The following is a 12,016-nucleotide window of genomic DNA, read 5'->3' on the forward strand; positions in this document are numbered from 1 at the left end:
AACACAATTGAATCTGAATAACCCGAAGAAATGAACAAATTTCAACGATATAATTTATTAGAGTCGAGCTTGATACTGACATCGTCAGTTTCGTGAGATTCCCACAGCGCCATTGGCAAGTCGATTGCCGACCACCGATGACCCCTACGGCATTCAACGTGTTAATAAGAGAGACGGGGTCTTTTTTGCCATTTTATTGCAACGGGGTAGAAACAAGCCCCGAAAAAATCATCGGCAGACTTATCTCGGCGTAAACGCTATAGGCAATCCAGACACAGTGTAGCACGATCGGTTGACTATAAAATGAGATGATAAATGATAGGCCGGGGCAAAGTATACGGAGTCAGGTTCGACAGGTAGTAATACTCTTCATGGATGCAGTAACTCATACACATTGGGGCGGGAGGAAATTGTGACGATGAAAAAAGGATTGGCACGAACGTAGAAGCGAATGAAGGAACAAAACAAAAGAAACGTAGGATAGGCACGGAAAAAGAAGACGAAGAAACGGGGAGAGGAAGAAGAAGAAGAAGAAGAAGGAAGGAGCATCGACAACGACGACCAATTAGTCCATATAACCGTTTTTACAAACACAACGATAAACGTAACGTACAGAAGCGAGATTTAATCGCGCCACAAACCGGGATACCGGTCCGTGTCCGTTTTCTCACGCATCACGAACCTCCGCCAAAACTACACAATAAGAGGTCGACATACCGCTTACGGATGGGCGCGATAAACTCCAGGAATAATCTTAATTAGCGAATTGAAACGCGTTTAGACCATACTTAGCGCGATACACACCGATCGTAGGCATCTGAATTCATTTATTTCTCATTTAACTCCTTATCTGTATATATTTTATAATTCTTAACTAGACTATGAACACGAGGAAAGTGTATGTATTATATGTGTACTTATTAATCTTAGTCGACTTGTAGGGATAAATAGGCTTGATTTGCCATTTCATTATATAGAGTGTTTTAAAGAGGATGGACATAATTTAACTTAGGGTAGTTCAGGTAGCTTGGATATTTTATGCGTGATCTTTAGATAAGATTATAGTTGATGGATGTAATGAAGGGAGATGGTAGATACCTAATTTAGTTTCTGGATTTTCATATGTATACGTGAAAATATTTGTTCAAGAATTATGTTGATTGTACTATTGAAAATACGGTAAATATTTCAAAGCACATTATCGAATCGACTATAAGACTTTCTAAACTGTAACTCGAATTTGACCTAAAAGTGAACCACGCTTAATCGCATCTACAAATATTCGAAATATATCACCGAATCGATAATATAAAAGCCTAGAGAATATTTTGAAGCGTCCAGATCGATGAAACTGGATATACCTTGTAGCAAACAACACCTAATTGCTATACCGCAAATGTCTATGCATTTATCATATATTGAGGTCTGCAAAACATACATAAGTCACGTAATCTATAACATCTACAGACTGTAGATAAGTGTTTCGTAGACTTCGATATGACACAAACATCTACAATCTCACCTACGCTTCAACCCCAAGTTCCTCATAAAATTTCTCCCAGCCAAAACTGCCGAATATTTTTTATATAAAATTTCGTTAAAAAAAAGCCGAAGAGTAAAGAGATATCCGCGTTATCTTCAGACTGTCGTTATCTGAAATCTTCCTGGCGGGAGAATCATCGCGAAACGACTATAATTTTCCGCACGAATCCCCGCCCTGTTTTCAACTCGCGACACGCAGCAGCGACACGACGAGACACCGAAGCTCAACCGCGCAAGGAATCGAAGTTTAATCGACGCAGAAAAGCGGCGACGATTTTTCCATGAACAAGATATCGGCAGGAAACAGGGAGAAGTTCAACCGGTTTGCCGGTTATACACTTGAAGTTGGTGTACGCAGCGGTTTCGCGCAATCGCGGCGCACAGCGCCGATCGCCGGCCAGATAAACGTGACACCGGTGTGGTGTGGTGTGCCTTTTACACCGGTGTGGTGTGCCTTTTACACCGGCGTTGCTTTAACGTCGACCACGAAGCGCGGATTCTGTTGCTGAACATTTCGCGCGTCGCTTCTAGATCCGCATCATCGCGCCGCTCGCTCGCGTTTATCGCGTATTCCGCATCGAAAAATCGCGATCCGACAACCGCTTATCGAGCGCCGCCTCGCGGACCGATCTCTTACAACCCTTATTTAAAAAAAGTACTACTCCGATGCAACCAATGGGTGTTTAAACACCGTGTTACACTTCCGGAATGTTGTAGGGTAGCACGTTGCGGTCGTTATTGGACAGTTAGGGTCAAATTTCCCTGAAAGTAGTCGATATACTAGTCTTAACCCCTTCCCGTGCTTTGACGAGTCTCACTCGTGACGCACTCAGAACTCAAATGTGATTAATGTTACTCAAATTTTGAATACTCTTCAACTTGAAGTTTAGATCCAACTATAATTTGCGTTGTCAAGGATCCCTGAATATAAAATACTTAGAACATTTTAATTTTCTTTGTTCGTTTTAATGTTATAGTTCTGAATGGTTAGTCTTGACTGACGTACCTCATAAATAAATGGCACGGCAAGGGGTTAAATTAACTCTTCAAGCAGTTCATTATTAAAAGAATAAAATAAACATAGCAGTAAATTTTTTAAGACGTAGACAACAGGTTAAAAATAATATATGTAAGTGACTAGTTGCTTCGCCACCATTTTTCCCTGAATCATGGTTTTACCCAAGGAACCTAACATGACCCTATAGTTTAACTATCCCATACTTGAATCACTTCCTCCAACGTTACGATTCAACATAAATTAACCTTTGTACAGTGAAGTAATTTCTTTCTAACCTAAAAACGTTACTGTTAGAAGGTACCCCCAGCGCCGTCTGCAGTGTATCCACCATATTTTCTCACGACTCCAGAAGTCACCGCGTTCGAAACGTGTAAGCAGGAGGCAATAACGATCGAGGCACGATAAGAAAGATGAGGCACGACCAGTCCCAGCAATGGTAGAAAGAAGGGAACCGTGTCGAGCGAAGAAGTGGAAATTATTTTTAATGTTTCGCAAGCGGTGCCGAGATTTGCATCTGCTGGTTGCGTGCCGTTGCTTATCCGTTGACCATCGCTGAGAATTCTCGCGGCTACGCGCGGGGAATTTCTCTAATTTCACGAGAGCCCTGGCTGGCCCCCACGCTGATGGCCCACGTATGGAAACGCGCGAAGATCGCGTTGAAAAAGAAGGAAAGGACGAGGAGCGAGAACCGAAGGAGTCGGGGGGCAGAGAAGAAGACGAAGACGCATGACTTATACGCCTATTTCAGTTAATAATCCCGTTACGCCCGGTTCAGCCTTGCCTCGAGGCGCATAATGGACGTAGCAGGAACCGAAGCTGGGACCAAAGCCGTTCGTCGAGGGCGTAAAAGGGGAGAACTGAAAGGCCGCCTCGTCATCCGTCAACTGTCAGACGTCTGACCAATCCTGCACGGGCATAACCGGGAATCGAGCAACCACCCACGGGGCCTATGGGGCAAATTGCGTCTAGCCTTCCACCCACCCTTCCATTTTGTCCTTTTTCTTCCTTTTATTCCTCCAGCTATTTCTTGCAAAAAGTCTTCGCCAATTTTTTCAGAATTCCAACCGCCGATTTCCATATTTTAAACAACTTTCTCCTATACACTTTATCACCAAACTTGTCCAGTTTTCGAGATATAAAAATACTGTAACGTTGCTGATCTTTCCAACGTTACCGATTTGATTATATATCTTGATCAAACCTGAAATATCTACTAGTCTACTTCAAGATGGAACCTAATTGATTTCAACGATTTTTGACCTAGACAGCGGTTGTTAACCTAACCTAATTCACCATTTAAACTAAATTAGGTTAACATTCGCCTTTAGGTGACCACTTCATGAACTACCGCTTGACCCTCTCCCTTCCCTTTACTTTAATGGTTAATCCAGTGCTACGTGCAGATGGGTAGACAACGGGGTGTCTCGAAAATTCCAGTCGATGTACATTGTTCACCAACCACACACGATACAGAAAAAAATCAGAGTCAAGGAGCAGGCGAAAGAGAACTGGCTCGACGCCTGACGGATAGAAATGGCGTTTCACTTTGGCATGGCAGAAATGCGTATTGCCTGATATATCGACGGACAGGAGAAATCGTCGGTCATGGATTCGACTAGGAAAAACCCTTGCGTACGGCGTTCCTCGAGGGTTGCTTACTTCGAAGTCTCGCCGTCTATTTCGAGATAAGTATTCTGAACGTTTGGCGAGCCTCGAAAATGCTGCTCTCCCTCTTATTCACGGGACGTCTCAGCGTGTCCTCGTGATCCATCTTCCGAGTGACACATTCTAACGAATTGTTTCACGCGTACAATGTTTAGATTCGCGATGTAGAGCAATCGTTAACGTTTCATTATCGCGGAATAATTTAGTTAATTCGTGAAAAAATTATAATTCCTCATATGAGAAATTTAATTTTTGTAAAAATGGTGCGTCATGAATTATACATATAAGCACAGCGTCATTAATTATTACTAGCTATGAAGCGTTTCAACCTTATTGATTATTTATAAATATCTGCATGCATTGCACAATCGGATTTATTTAAAAAATTTCAGTCAGAATCTCCAACCGTGTTTATCTCTTGGCACTGAATACATTAACACGAATTTTAAGGACATGAAAGATACGAATAAGTAATGTATAAAATTAAGATTTTAAATATTTAACTTGTATTATTGGTCAGATGTTATTTCAAGTGTTTCTCTGCCCTTAATTCAGGAATTGCAGAATTATAACACAGAGATCAATCAGTTGGATTAACCTGTCGTTCAAGCGAAAGACATGCAAAATTTTGTAACATCAAAAATTATATTATACTCTTACTGTAAGTTAAAAAATTAACCCTCTGACATAGAACCTCTTTCCGTACATAGCTTGTAATTTAACTTGTAATAAAATTCTTTAATTTGTAACAAATCACAACTGGACCTTTTCCGGACTAAAAGAAAGAACTGGCGATTATCAAAGCGTTAAGAGCGACAAAAATGCGGACACAGGTCGAAGTCTGGTAAAGATAAATAGCCTAGAGCAAGCAGCGGTGATGAGTGAAACGTTACGTAAAATTTACGATGGAGTACCTCGTGCATCGTTGTAGTCACGTGTACCGTTGGCACATCGGTGTAACGCGAGTCGAGAAGGCTCAGGTCCAAACTGATGCACACGCGCACGCGACACGAGTGGCCATCTCCGATCACGACTCGTCAGGATCGTCGACGAAACGAAGCGGTGAAAAATTCGCGACAACGCGGAAACAAAGTTCTGGTCGGTGCGCGGTTTCGAGAGCCGATCGGACACCGAGGTAACGGATCGAGACGCGCAGAAACACTGCCAGGATTATGAAGTGCGATGTTGATACGATGGCAGGCAGGCAAGCAGCGCGCCGGTGAAGGAGGAAGGAGCGCGAGGGCGCGCGCGGGAAACTCACCGACGCACCCACACTGGCTCTTCCGATGCTCGGCGAACACACGGGCACACCTAATGTGCCGACGGAACACAGCCCACTTGTTTTAGAGAATCTCGGGAAAAATGCCGCGACGATTATGCAAACATACTGGTACCCCTATCTGTTGATTCGTCGCGCGCGTTTTGATAACTGGAAGTCAGATGCGACCATCAAGACCACCGGTCTTTCGTCTTACAGACAAAAAGACCGCTGTGCCCAAATATCTTTATTTTTATATTCATACAAATTTTAAGTGACTGATATTCCAAGCATGTCGGAATCACCAACTCTTTGAGGCAAGATTGAATTAAAATTTAAAAAAAATGGAGATTACAGAAATACTTTTGTTGGACCTTTATTAGGTCCCTTCGTTACAGGTCCACAAGTCTCATACCAAATCTCAATAGATGGAAGAATGATCAAATCATAAAATTGTATGAAATTAATACTTCATGTACATATTGTTAAACGTCAGAGGTTTGAAATAACTAGGTGACCACGGCTGTACAAGATGAACATATGTCTACCGAAAATTAGACGAAACGTATAAATGTACATATTATAGCCAGTACATTTGAACGTTTCAGATGTTAAGTTGTGGAATGCTAGGTACGTATGCTGTAAACGGTTACGTAATTCACAAGTAGGTACTACAGTACGTGTTAATACGCAATGTTCAGTACCAGTTTTCGTGGATGCGAATTTTGAAACGTGATGAATGTACACATACGCGTACCAAAGTATACAATGACAGATTACTTGGACAGATAGTAGATACACAATTCACTTGTGGATGCGTAGCAACATCTAACCTAACAATTTCCTGCGTTCTCACCACGGGTAACACTATTGCCCCAGTGTATACAACCTAAAATACTAAACAAAACACGGTAATAAATCAGACGAAATACAAGTGAACAGAGGTAATACCCACATCATCCAGAATAAAACTTTTATACCAACTAATTCAATCCCCGTCATCCGAAACACGAAACACACTGTGCGGTCTGAAAGGATTCACGATTCACGAAACAGGAACAATTCTATAAAGAAATCCATCGTGGACAATTCGATCCACGGTTGTCGACAATTTTCTTTCCCTATCATTTCTCTCTGACGAAACGGCACGGTTCAAACTCTCTCTCTTTCGACACAACAACTATTATCGTCGGTTGGCGAAGGAAGGTGCTTGATCCAGACCGTTCCTCGATTTTGGAAGTCGTGGTCCGTGGCTCCGTATATCCGTGTAATTACAGGAGCGGAGAAAGCTTTTAGCCGGGCTTCGAGGACGAAACGAAGTCTGGGTTAGGTCGTGTTAAAGGAACGTCGGCTAATACTCGAGGACGACGACGTAGCGTAATGTATTGCCTCGGCTACGAGCGTGTTACAATGGTAACACGTTTCGACGATGTGCGTGATACGCCGCGTGATGACGTGGTCCGCGAATGTGGACGCGTTCGCGTCGATCCTTCGGCAAGATAACATTCAAATTTACCGCGCGACATACACTTTCTTCCGCCGATCCTTCGGACATCGACGAATGACCGTGAGAATGAATTACCGATCTCTTATTACTTCAATTTTCGATCGCGTAAAATGGCCAAGGTTTCGAACAGAGTCAAATGTCATGTACATTGATATAAACATGACATCATATGTCATAGGCATTAATAAATGAAAGGAAGCAGTCAGCCATTTTAGATTAAAAGTTACGAATTTGTAGACTGAAGCATCTCCGTTCAAACTTTCACTACAATTCTCAAAACGTTTATACACAAGATCTTACATCTTACTCATAGAATCAGAGTCTTCTAGAATAAATACCACGAATTATATTTTAAGTGATACTCTGAACGTAAGAATTTATACGTGCATGGTTTTATAACAAAATGAAATGAACACTCTGTCTCAACTGGATAGAAAGTCTCTATCAATCCTCATTGAATCCGAACGAGAAACAGTCCATAAACAATTGGCCGTCAATCGTATTTTCCATAAATAGCAGCCCGTTCCAGAAAATTACAGCCGTCTACTTTTCAATTTCGCGGCCGTAAGGCACAGCGTACCAGGAACGTAAATCCAGTGTCGCAAAGAAGAACGGGCCATTGATTACAGTTTATTAGACGCGACGCGGGTAATCTATCGCGCGTAACGCAGACTCGCGTCGTGCCGTTGCTTATTATTGCCTAGTGATTTCTGCAGAAACGGGAACCAACGTCGTTCCTGAAATCAAACTCGTCGATGGTCAGGCTGTTACCGACATCGACGCGGGCCCAAGTAATACTTGGAACGCGAACGTAATATATCGCCACGGAAATTGCAGTGTATTGGTTCGACGTTGCATTCTCACACCCCACGCTATCCGGGGTCACGTGCACCACAACGGTGTGATGCTGTGAACTAGAAACCTAACCGTCGAGCGTTTGCATGAGGCTATAATCCGTGTTAAAAAGAAAATGGAAAACAAAGTGGAAAGGGATAATTTTCTACCCTTAATTTTCGCGACAAATCCGATTAGGGTGGATTTTATTTCGGTGCTAATTTTATTTGGGTACTACGAGTGCTAACGTGAATGATGAAAAAAATGAAATAAGGATAATGTTGATCAAAAGTATTTTGATTGCTTTTCGTGTGAAATTATAGGAATACGTTCACAGAAAGTTGCTCGTTCGAAGAACGAGAATTCGGTCGGTCTCGCGACCGGGTGCGAATTCGAAGAACACTAGGCCGCAATTTCATAGTGGCGGATATCACGATACGGAAATATGTAGCGTTAGTCGGTGTTCGACGTATGTGCTACTACGCGAGGCAATCGATGTTTATGGATTTCCATCCACACGTGCAGCCATGGAGCCACGTCTGTCCCTCCCCTCGCATGAAATCGCGTAGCTGGTAGCGGCAATTACGAATTGCGTGATTTGTGGCCGTAACTCGCCGCGACGGCGGCGTCGTGACGCTCCCAAGTTACCTGCAGCTGGCCCGGCACCAACTTACCTTTCCCTCTTCGTGGCCGCGTTGCTTTCTCAATGACGGAATATTACGCTCGACTACGTATACCAGTTTTTCCATGGAAATTACTGTCACGTGTGTCAATACCGCGAATTCATCAAATCCCGTCACGATATCGCACCGTAACGATCAATTCCACCGGACTGTTACCATTCCTTCGATTAGGTACAAAGATCAAGTTCGATACGGAATATGTGGATAACCAGAAAAAAGTTTATATTATTGTAAAAAAATAAATGAAATATGTAACATTTATTTAGTCCTGTTTTCGCGATAGTTGAATGTGGATGTTGTTTAGAATGTCTGTAAAAAATTTGTTGCACGTTGACGCTTTAAACTGTCAGTAAATAAAAAATATTTTTTTGTATCAGATGTGGCTTCTTTTAATAATTTACGTATTTCTAAACCCATCAAGATCAAAATATATTATGTTATAAAATTCAAATAGCGCAGATCGTAATAATAGTTTGCAAAACAACTACCCTGTCTGTCCTAACGATTGCACTGCCCGCACCCTTTTAATTTTTTCAGATAAAGATAAAATTCTCAACGATCTTACAATACCGAGTTAAATTCCCATACGAAAATTTACGTTTCTGAAAATTGGGGATCTAAAGAACTCATCGATACTAATCGGAAGTATTTCTCGTTCTGGTTCTCGATATCAGGTCCTCGTCGAAGCGGTAACAGTCGCAACATAATAAATTGCGACGATTCATCCACCGTGTTAATTTGTCCGTTTTTCAATTAGCGACTGAGAGCGAGTTGAACGGCGGCGAATAAATTGAGCGGCGGTGGCGGTGGCTACGTTCGCGAGAGGCTGTTCGTGACTTTCTAAATTCAACGGGTGTTGTGTGTACACTCCGTATGTGTGTATGCGTGTGTGTCCGTGTGCATAGTAGCCCCCATTCTAGCGGGCGGTGTACACCATCGTGTTTTCACCGACAGGTGGAAGAAACTCCTCCTAGCTCTTGGACTGCTTCCAGAATTTTTTCCGTCCTCGATATATCGATGTCTGACTTGATTGCTGCATGACACGGGGTGAAGGAGAAAGTTCTATTCCGATAGAAATTTTCGGAATGACTTTTAATTAATATTTTAAGACGATAGATTTTACTGTTTTATTATTTATTAACAAAATACGTCAAATGTCACGTTGACGTATGTTATAACGATTGCGATTATTCCCATAACGATCCTTTCATTTTCAAATTTATATTTCTCTGTTGTACCTTGCAAAATTACATTGAAAAAATTAGCATAATAGTAGTACAGTATAATAGCCGTGTAAAAATGAAAAGATGTAAATTTATAATAGAGAGATGCAAATAAACTATTAAATTTAAAAATGTTCAAGGTTATAAATTTCCATGTCTTCCTGTCAGCACCGTTACAAAACGCTGAATATAATTAAGTATAAAAGCCGAAGATGTCGCGAAGAATATGCCGTGGCATTGATATTAAAATTACGATAATTTGTGACCATTAAGATGAATCCATGAAAGGCCAGTTTGGTAGCGCGATAATGTCGTCGACATAGAAGATTGATCAACAGCCGGTCGTGAGACCACTCGATCAACGCGATAAGTACAATTCATTATTCGGTTCCTTATTTGCAGGAATGGTGACACCGGGTGCATCGATCTTATCAAACCCGTATTCCTATATCTGCATAAAAACGGGTGTGCTTAAACAAAACGAGCGATTGTTTGGATCCATATTATTTCAGATGGCTGCATTTACGTTGCATCAATTTATAGTTCTGGAGATCTCTTTCCTTTCGCAAATTTTGAAATATTATTAATAATTTAATAATAAAAAAATGGTCAAGTTACTTGAAGGCTCAAAATTATATAATAATTATGATTAATTTAATAAAAAAAAAAGAGTAACAAGTGTTACTTGGCGATACAAGATATTGTATTTTCGACAGCAGCGAAAGCTCGAAGACGAAGAGAAATAGCCTGGAAGGTGTAGATAAGAAGGTTTCGCCAATTCCTGGCCGTGCGGCAATTACCATAAATTTTTTCCAGGCAGCGACAGTGTTTCAGGCAACTCGCCATGATCATATTAATGTCGATAAAAGAATTGCGGAAGCCAGCAGCTGCAGTGGCGCTCTCTATCGAACAGAATGCTCAGATACGGATCTATTGAACGCGCCTATGCCGCTATGTGGACTGCACGCAGCAAGCAAACCCGTAATTTATTTGCCGGCGGCCGCCTACCTTCCAACTCCAATATAATCATTATAATTATTGTCTCCCCTTCAAATCGAGTTCGATAATCATCGCCTGTATTTGTTACACACGGCTCGCGTTCACGGGGCGCATTCGTACCTATGGGGGCCTGGTTTCTTCGAACCACCAATCCGTCCCTCAACGTTCACCGTTTCCATTGTTCTAGTCCTCGTGTTGCTCCATGGTGTTGTTGAAACACGAAAAATACGACGACTTCCTCTTACAAGGTTGCAGCGATGTAATAGCCTTTAGCTCTTCTATTTTTTACACGATCGATCATCGTTGATCGATCATGTTCCCTCGGTTCGGTGAGGAACTTTGTCAGTATGAAACTCTGCTACTTCATTGTAGGTTCCTAGCTTATTACTCTGATTTAATAAACATTTTATTCTCTATGTTCAAGGTTGGTGTTTAATGAGATCCAACTAAAAAGCATCACCGTAAAGTGTAAATTTCGACGCAATTTATTTTAATATAGCGGTGAATAGTTCTGATAAATAATTCATACAAAGGGGTTCGGGTATAAATATTAATGATGAATAGTAGCCTTGAATGATTTCGGAATGCGCGTAAACGCCCACGATGTTCAAGGGGTTAAAAAGTACAGCAACATCCGGGAGGTCCCGTTCGTCGGGCAGCTCGAGAATTCCTACCCGCATTCCAGCATCGATTGCTCCTGGACACTTCGATTCCTGAACGATAGCCTCTCGCAATCACTCCTATATCTACGGAAAGCGTCCAAGGAATACGCAACGACGCTCGGTTACCACCAATGTGTCTTCTCCGTGGATATTGTGTAGGCTTCGCCGCGACATCTAATTATACGATTGTCGTTTGCTCACGAGATATCGCGGTGTGGACCCGCGAACAGTTTAGCATCGCGTCCTGCCGTGTCCTCTTCGTCCTCTTCTCCCTTGTATCCTCTTTTCCATCTTTACCTCTTTCCACCATTTACACGATGTCTTTTCGATTCGCACGCGCGATTATCTCCGTTTCCCTCATCCGGAATTTAATAGCTACTTTTAGTCACATTTCAACGCCTCTTCCTGCTTCGACCTATTTCGGTCACTGCCATCTTTGGTCAACCTCTGCCATTTTGATCGGAGACTCTTACTTGACTTAACTCCACTTCAATCTCCAACTTGACTAACTTCGATGCTTGTTAGAAGCTTGAATATGCAATTAATTTCTAGATTACTGGTTTGTGGATATAAGTTTAATTATTACAAGAGTTATGCAAGAGATATTGTAACAAAAGCTGTACTA

The 12,016-nt window shown here is 41.9% G+C and overlaps 1 protein-coding gene across 8 annotated transcripts in view; it reads right to left on the bottom strand.

The window, feature by feature from the left end:
- Positions 1–12,016, bottom strand: part of Antp (homeotic protein antennapedia) — a 382,224-nt gene that overhangs the window by 97,008 nt on the left and 273,200 nt on the right. Inside the window, exon 1 of one of the 8 annotated variants that reach the window (XM_012298883.2) lies at positions 5,140–5,387. The exons of the other annotated variants lie outside the window; for them this stretch is intronic. The gene's annotated coding sequence lies outside the window, so the exon portion shown is untranslated. Of the gene's footprint in view, positions 1–5,139; positions 5,388–12,016 lie in introns of those variants that run through there. 8 annotated transcript variants of the gene reach the window in all.

This window comes from Megachile rotundata, chromosome 1 (genome assembly GCF_050947335.1).
Source record: "Megachile rotundata isolate GNS110a chromosome 1, iyMegRotu1, whole genome shotgun sequence".
Taxonomy (NCBI): domain Eukaryota; kingdom Metazoa; phylum Arthropoda; class Insecta; order Hymenoptera; family Megachilidae; genus Megachile; species Megachile rotundata.